The following is a 9,519-nucleotide window of genomic DNA, read 5'->3' as shown; positions in this document are numbered from 1 at the left end:
TCATACATATATTGAACGTAATCAAATCAGATAATTAATAAAATAGAAAAGTAAGTAATGTACCGAAGTAACAGAATCCAAAATCTGACGCTCCAGTTATTTGCTTGTCCCATAAATTATTATTTATTTTCTTCATTATATAATAACCACCACCATGTTCGTTCATCTTCTAGCAATACGTCTCACTTCCTGCTCTCTTCGAATATCTTTTACTTCTATATATAGTAAACTTCCTTATCTAAAACCGTTTATAAATACTTTCGTATCCCAACAATATCTCGTACGTACGTATATGATCATGCATTCAAATCTTCTATATATCAACAATGACTACTATAAGCTAAAAATATCATGAAAAGTGTTTAGAGGTTTCGTATTAAAGTAGTGGTGACATTTTTGTAACCATAATTTATTTTCATTTTTCATTAATATAAACTGTGACCATTTTTGTCGAATCAATTATAGTAGCTAGGTTAGCGACCATTTATTTTACTTGATTAAACCTTGAATAAAAATGAATTGACAGAGCAATTGAAACAGCCACAAACTTGACGAAACACAACCTCCAATCAAAACAACAAATATAATAGGGAATAACATACCTAATTGGAAATAAAGAATATCGGCGAACCACTACTCGCTTTTTCCTGTCAGCAAGGTTTGTTATCGAAATAAGAAACCGTCTATTTAGGAGCACATCAGCTCTTATACCAAGTTATAAACAGGTAATTAAAGGTTTCTTTTATTTCCAATAATCAAAACTATAACCATGGACACAAATTATAAGATGAAGAAGACAAATGAGATAAAACCGTGAGAAATTATTGCAATAATAACAAATCATCAAGAGGAGCCAGTAGTGAAAGAAGCATAGCTTGAAGAGGAATGCCCAAATGTTGATGAAGAGAACGAGTTAGATGTACCCATAAGCCCTCACTTGTAAGCCCATCCATGAGCCAAGACACACAAGATCATCCACAAGCCCATAAACCAAATAAAAGACATAATTAGAACAAGAATTATTAAACTAAAAAGTAGAATAAGTATACATGGATGTAAACTTTTAACATGTTGAATTGGGAATTTTACATTTCATTCGTGAATGTTCTATATTTTGTTGTCTAGATACATACGGGTTTTTGATGAACTTCGATAGCTTAATTACATGTTTTTGTTGGAATAATACGCGTTCATATTTTTAACTAATGTTCTAATTGTTGGGTTTAATGTGGAGGCTCAATTATTTTGGGTCCGGTTTAAGAGTACTATGGAGCAAGAATTAGAAGATCAACTGGGTTGACCCACTTTGTTTAATTAAAACCCATATTAGTTTCTTGATGAACAAGTAAAAAACCCTAATCTTGTATCTATATATATTTAGTCTTGTACTTGTAATTCCTCATCACGAGTGAGGCAGAAGGCAATAATAAAAGTATCCTGGTTGCAGTCCGTGGACGTAGGTCAGCCGACCGAATCACGTAAATCTCGCGTGTTCATCTTCGTTTATTATTTCTCTTGCAGTATTATTTGTATTTGTGTGTGTTGCAATACCCGAATCCCTAACAAGTGGTATCAGAGTCAGGTTACGGTTACACACAGGGGAAACACAATCGCTAGAGTAATTATGTGGATCGAACATGAGTTACGTTTTATATATTTTTTGGCAGTTAACGATTAATTCAACTTTGATTATTCGATCTATACAGTAGTCAACCCCACCACTATTTCTTGGGTCCATCAACCAGAAGAGACAATAAAGAAAATAAGTAAAAAGGTTGTTCTCTTTTGTGAACACACAGCCACCACGCCAAGTTAAATAAAATAAAAAGTCAACAAAGTTTTTGTTGTGTTGAATCATCCAAAGAAGAAAAAAAAAAAAATAACACTGGCCTTGTTTTATTCTTTCGAAATCACCGTAGTTCTATTGTTTTAACACTGAAAATTTGGATGGCGGGCGGAACGCTCGCATTCGACTACTTAAAATGGTTATCTCATATGAGACAATCTTTAAGGAGATTTGAAACAACGGGATCCAAGTTAAGCTCGTGATCCATAAAACACAATAAAAACTAATGTTTTTGCGTTTTAAGGCAAAGATACCTTGGAATACTATGAAAGTGTGTATATGTATATTTATGATTTGATAAAATAAATAAGTATATAAATAAACAAGTGCATTGAACAATCAAGTAGGGTAAACACGTATAGGCAACACGTATAAGGACCCTAAAGTAAAGACTATACTAGGCCGTTACGTCTAACCACCTATCTTATAGTCTTGTGGCTCTGATACCAATCTGTCACACCCCGACCAAAGGCGGAACATGCCGGGGTGCAACGTGATTGGACAAATACACAAGACACTATTTAAAGTGATAATATTTAATCAACTCATTTATTTCATAAATCAATAATCAACACCTCTCGTTCACACAAACAAATTTAATACAAGTAACATTTATATTGTTCGTTTTACTAATACCCTAATAGTCTTGGTAACGTTTCTCATCAAGTCCTCGAGTCAAACAAAAGTCAAACCTGTAACATTTCATAAAATAAAGTTTGTCAACACAAAGGTTGGTGAGCAATTAATAAGTTTGAGCATATAAGTATATAGTAATAAAAGCCACAAAACTTGTATACAAAACAATGAATAAAAGCACTAGAGTTGGATAAATTGACAATTGCTAAACACATTAGCACCACCTAGCTATCTAGGATTTTATGACAATTGCTAAACACATTAGCACCACCTAGATATCTAGGATTTTATGACAATTGCTAAACACATTAGCACCACCTAGCTATTCTAGGATTTTATAGTTATCGTTAATTGCATTACGTTAACGACACCTTGCCATGAGGGGTTGCCAAATGGTATAGGATTTATAGTTCCACCATCCAAAAGCGATAAACACATAAGCACATAATCATATAAGCATAGAACACCAAATCAAGCATTTATTCAGGTAAAGTATACAATCATGTTTGTGGGTTTAAGATTCAAGTAAATAAAGCATTTAGTTTAATAAGTATGAAATGTCACCCCAAAACGAAAGATGAAAAAAAAGGGGTATGAAAGTACTCACTTCGATTGATGAACCGAGAAATAAATAGATAAATAAATGAAGCTCGAACGGTAAACGAACATATCCGACTTGAAACGATAAAAACCTTAGCTAAAATAATTAATGTAATATATATTATTGAACTTGAAACCATAATGAAATTATATTAGAAACATTGAACGAGGAGGTTAGGTTGAAATCGGGTTACCGGTTAGTTTGTTAATGATTAGGGACTCGCACTTAATGTATAATTTAAAATAAAATGATATTATTAATAATAAGGATAGTTATGATAATAATAACTTTAGAACATGTTATATATATCTAGATATATAAGATAATGGTGAATATAATATATAATAATACTGCAAATTGAGAATTATTATTGAAACTAGTAGTAGTAGTAGTAGTAGTAATAATAAATATAATAATTATTACTTTATTGTTGAATATGTTATTAATAGATTTATAAGATTTAATAATAATAATTATTATTATTATTATACTAATTATATGTGCCATATTAATAATAACTAATACTTATAACATTTTAATAATAGAAGTATTAGTGATAAAAAGATATAATTCGAGGGACAATGACTTTAAACGACAACTAGGCCTGACATGGGTTTCGGTTCGATAAAACAAGTAGATAATATTTGTATAATAGAATTTATAGTATTACTTAATAATCATACTAATAATGATAATAATAATTATAGTAATAATAATCTATAATTTATGAAAGTAATTATAATAATAATAATAAGAAGAAAAATAAAATTTCTTTTGTTAAAGAAAATAATAATAATAATACTACGAATAATAATCATACTAATAATAAGTTAGGAGATAAATAAAAATGATTCCAACACTCTCCAAAGTCGGTTTAAGGGGGGACCAGATTTGTGACTTGATTACCGATTATGAGTTATATATAAGGACGATTAAAACTCTAAATCCCTTACCATATGATGTTTGACCGAAAGCAATTGTCGAAGCCGAGTAGGGTCGTCGGAGATATAGGCTGTCTGATATGTGGTGGGTCACCACCACCAGTCTTCCTACCTGTCGCCGGATTCCATTCCGGCCGCCGGAGGCGCGCCGGAAATACGCACCAGTGTGAGAGAGATAGAGACAGAGAGAGATAGAGAGATAAAGAGAGAGACAGAGAGAGGCGGAGAGATAGAGCAGATAGAGAGAGACGGGGTTAGCGAGAGGAGAGGCGGTGCACGGCGGTACACCGGTGGCCGGTTTTCCGGTCACCGGAAAAACGAGTAGAGAGGGATAGAGCCGCCAGAAAATGAAAACCGAGGGAGAGGAGGAGAGGTGGTTACCGGAGAACGAGAAGGGAATAGGGGAGGTGGCTGGAGGCTTCTCGTCGGAATTCCGAGGTGGCCGGAATCGGGTCGCCGGAAATCGGCTAAGGGGGGGGGGGGGGGTGGCGGCTGAATGTATAAAGTTAGGGTTAGGTTTTTTTTTTGTTTATATAGGTGGGTTATAGATGTTTAACTTTGGCCCCTCAAGTTCTAAATATTTTACAAAAGGGTATTAAGCTTTAGAAAAGTTAATGTAGATTCGAAAATGGCAAAAATTACCCCTTACAATTTATAAACTAATTTTTTTATGTTGAATGAACTACGATTAGTACACATCTACATGACGGATTTGATGAACTAAGTAAGTGGAAGATTTAAAGATCGACTTAAAAGATTTATATAATTACCGGGTCGGGTTTACAATACAATACGGGTTTGAAGTATAATTTATTAAAATAAAACGCGAAAAAGAAATCAAAAACCCGAATTTGACGAATGTCACACAGTACACATCAACAAATTAAACTCGATTTTGTCAAGACTTGGGTCAATTAGTATCAAATTCGAGGAAGAGGTTCAGGCTCTACTACTGTTATCGTCCTTGCCAGATAGCTGGTCAGGAACAGTTACAACGATTACTAGTTCAACCAGTGAGTTCACTTTTGATGGGATTCGGGATCTTATTTTAGACGGAGACGTTAGGCGAAGAAATTCAGGTGAATCATCAAGTGATTTAATGTATGGTGGCAGAGGAAGGAAAAATAACAGAGGTAGTGGGAGTGGGAAGAAGTAAAGGAGTCAGTCTAGGACTCGGAAGGATGTGGTATGTTGGAACTGCAATGAAGTGGAACACTTTAGGAATCAGTGTCCGAATGATAAGAATGAAAAGAAAGACGTCAACACTGCAGAAGAACACTCAGAGGATGAGTTTTTAGTTCTTAGTGTTGAGTATAATGTTGATTCCTGGGTCATGGATTCTGGTGCTTCATTTCATGCTCCCCACAACAGTGTAGCATTGCATAATTTGAAGGAATGTGATTTTGGTAAGGTTAGACTGGCGAACAATGATGTTCTTGATGTTACGGGCATGGGAGACATGAATTTAGTTACTTCAGCCGGTTCATAGACCTTGAAGGATGTCAGAGTGATTCCAAGCTTAAAGAAAAAGTTGATTTCTGTCGGGCAGTTGAATGAACAGGGACATGAGGTTAAATTTAGGAATGAGCAGTGGAAAGTTGTGAAGGGAAATCTTGTCATCGCTCGAGGAAGAGAGAGGGGTTCATTGTATATCGTCAGTTTATCGTTTGAGGGAGTGACCGACCCAGTTCAGAAGAATACCAAAGTCCGGTTCATAGAGTCTAGTGGGCAGAAGAATGTTTGTTTTGCATGAGATAAATCCAGAGCCATAGGTCAGATTCAGGTTGAACGTGCTAGAAGAGGTTCAGAAAAACCAGTCAGAGGTTTTCGTGGCAGTGGGAGCACTGGCAGTCAGCCAGTGAAAGCTTTAGCTAGAGAACCAGTATTTCAGCAGTTAAAGTCTCTCCAGAAGATTACCTGCTTAATATGGAGAGTGTTGTTTGTTCTCAAGGTATTCCAGGATTCGGCAGTTCGTGTAAGTGGGAGCCGGTAGGGACAGAGAACAAATCTGTGGCAGTTGTAGCCATGACTGATGTGTTGGAGCTCAGGGGGCTTCAACGGGCGTTCAGGTTAACTGATAAGAAGGCAGATGCAACCAGGAAGACGAGGAATATTGCAATAGGTACAAGCAATCATCGGTAGGCAGTTTGAAGATTATCAAGCCTCCAAGTGGGAGATTTTTGGGTTTAATGTGGAGGCTCGATTGTTTTGGGTCCGGTTTATGAGTACTATGGAGCAGGAAATTAGAAGATCAAATGGGTTGGCCCACTTTGTTTTAATTAAAGCCATATTAGTTTCTTGATGAACAAGTAGAAAACCCTAATCTTGTATCTATATATATTTAGTCTTATACTTGTAATTCCTCATCACGAGTGAGGCAGAAGGCAATAATAAAAGTATCCTGGTTGCAGCCCGTGAACGTAGGTCAGCCGACCGAACCACGTAAATCTCGCGTGTTCATCTTCGTTTATTATTTCTCTTGCAGTATTGTGTTGCAATACCCGAATCCCCAACACTAATAGCTAAATCTAATCTAACTTCTATCGATACTATTAAAAGAAGACCTATTATCCACATATCATTCAGCTAGACCTTCCACATAGGATGTCAAGTATACAAGTTTCCAATTTAACAAATTCCACTTCATTGTTTATTTTGGTTTAATTAAAGTTAAAAGAAGACCTATTATTCACATATCATTCAATTAGGTCCTCCATATAAGATGGGTGTACAAGTTTTTTATTTAACAATTTCCACTTCATTATCTATTTTGGTAATTAATTAAAAACATATGATGTTGATAGAAATCGAACTCAATGCCAAGTATACAACTGTAAGGAAAAAAATTCATAAGTGAATCTTGATCAACAGAATATCAAGGACCTGCCTTTCTCAATCCTTTTCGATGACGATGATTTTCCACAGATGAAGGACCACTAACTTGGTCAGACTCAACTTTAGGAGCATGATTTATAGCAACATGATTTTGAGGTCCATTAATTAACAAGTGTGATAGAGTGCCCATGGCATGAGATTGTTGCGAAATGATGCCATTAGTGGACGGATTTTCTGACAAGATAATTCTGTACCCATCATCATAGGAACTCATCCCGTCTGCCAAGAGCTGTCACACTATACCACCACCAACCGTCCCTCCACGTACTCTTTGCCTCCGTGTAAATGTTTCTATAAACAACATTCATGTATGAATCTCTTTTTTTAATGTTAATGTTATAATCTGGATATTTGCTTGCTTTACCAAACTCCGCTATCACCAATAGTTTCTTTAGTTCTTGAATCTTCGTAGTGACTTGACATCCATTGTTGCATAAATGCCATTTGTAAATCCTCACTTTGTCCAGACAACCTACAGTTATTAAGTAAGACATAAGGTAAATTTACCCTATTTCAATTGCATATACGGATAACAGGTTAATTATCATTTGTACTTATTAATAATTACCACTAATCAGGATAGGCGTGTTGTATAGTGGCGAAATCAATTTCCTTAACAAGATTGCTGCTAATGAATCAGTTCCAACTTGGTAACCAGGGTTCATTTGTTTTCGTTCAGGCATGGTGTCTCCATAAAACCCTTCCATCCTAACCTCCAACAAATGATGTTGATCCAGTGACTTAACAAACACAGCCATTTCTTGTACCTAATCCTAAACAAAAACATTAGTTCAGATTCATATTGATCTAGGTACATAACTAACCATTCATGCAGCCAAAATAACTATGATATTCACTCACATTGACCATTTGTCCGGAGTAATCTACTTTGCAACGGGGCTCATTGATGAGTTCCCATGTCATGATTGTAGTGTCATCGCTGTAAGGGATTTTAGTGATTGTATTGATTCTTGTAATAACTCTCTGCAATCATAGTTATAATATAAGTCACTACAAAAACATATTTGGCTCTTTCATTAAACATAAACTTTAATTTTATTGATAATTCAACATGATTCTTGTAATATCCTTTGACTATAGGGTTTGTGTAGAAATCATCATCACTAATGTTCTGAACACCCGAGCTTCTAGCCCAATCAACATATTGCGGTCTCCCTCCGAAGTCTTTAATTTGTAATTGTTAATGAAACTAAATATCAACCGAAGACCGTATTTTCTTGCTTCAGAGACCACAAAATCCTATCCCTGTGTATAAATTAAGAACCACATCATTCGTTAGTAAAAAGCCTTTCTATACTGTGCTAACATAATTAAAGATGGCCGGTACCTGAAATACACGTTCATTGTATACGTACTCCTGGTGAAATTTGTAAAGCTTTACCATCTGCAAAAGCCCATGTACAACACATCAAAAGACCAGCATCTGCAGCATCGTGTAGGACTTGGCTTACTTTGTTCCTCTCACTCGGATCGGTGGCTACATTCATCATCCAGTACGCATTAAACCCATTGAATAGAAAAGGCGTCCCGTCGATAACAAAGTTAGCTCCATTGATCATTTGAACAAAGCCAGCTTCTTCACCCACGTTAATACATGAACCAAAAAGAGACAAGCATGGAAAAGAAGCAAGAACAGTTATAACACTTTGTGAAAGATCATGACTAGAGGTAGGCATTGTTGGTGGAGGATTTGATTTGAATGCATGAGATGCTGTGAAAGATGGTACTCCATCCGTCCCGGTTAAACTGTCTTAGTTTGAAAAAAACATAAAGTTTAAGGTAGATTAAATTATTGTCTTCTTTGCTTATCAAATGACAATAATGCCCTTGAAAAGTGGGTCATCGATATTATTTATTAATATTAGTTGTGTGTGTTTAAGGGTAAACTTGGAAATTGGCTAATAAATTTTGAAAGTGAACATTTGTAACGAGATAAATAAAAAAGGAAATGTGGACACTTTTAATCAGTACCGGCCCTACCATATAATCAAGTGAAGCAAAGGCTTGAGGCCTCTAATTTGAGAAGGCCTCCATATTTTGAAAGAATTTAGAACCTAGGTTTGTGCCAACTTGTAGAGAGATCGATAGGAGTAGAAAGCCAGATCAATCGAACGAGTTGGATTGAAACCACACAATTGAATGTCAACCACTCATTTTTTTTCTCTATTAATCTATGTGTTTTCAATTTTTTTTATTAAAATCTTTTCTCTTTTTTATTCTTCCTTTCTTTTTTAATCTAATAGTCTATTGCACATATCTATTATTTACGTTGTTTATAATTAGTACTTTTTATCAATATTTAAACTTTTTTATATATATCTTTTGATGTTTATAACATATGTCTAAATATAGATTGTAGGTTTCAACGGTTAAATGTTTAAATATTTACACGCGTATTATGCATAAATATTTATGCTATTAAAATTTAGTATAATCTATATTTGACAAAATAAAATAACAGATTGGTAACAAAATAACTCGTGAAAGGCCTCAAATTTTTTATTTGCTTTAGGCCTCTAAAAAGATTGGGCCGACCCTACTTTTAATGGAACGGATAGAGTATTTATAATCAATTTTGG

The 9,519-nt window shown here is 35.0% G+C and overlaps 1 pseudogene; it reads right to left on the bottom strand.

Moving 5' to 3' along the window:
• Positions 1-7,279: 7,279 nt before the first annotated feature.
• On the bottom strand, positions 7,280-8,616 carry LOC143608901 (mannan endo-1,4-beta-mannosidase 5-like; annotated as a pseudogene).
• Positions 8,617-9,519: the final 903 nt, after the last annotated feature.

Source organism: Bidens hawaiensis, unplaced genomic scaffold (assembly GCF_021521415.1).
Source record: "Bidens hawaiensis isolate Kalapana, Puna unplaced genomic scaffold, B.hawaiensis_p1.1 tig00419448_1, whole genome shotgun sequence".
NCBI classification, from domain to species: domain Eukaryota; kingdom Viridiplantae; phylum Streptophyta; class Magnoliopsida; order Asterales; family Asteraceae; genus Bidens; species Bidens hawaiensis.
Note: the sequence above shows the minus strand (reverse complement) of the source record. Positions and strands in the feature narration are given on the sequence as shown.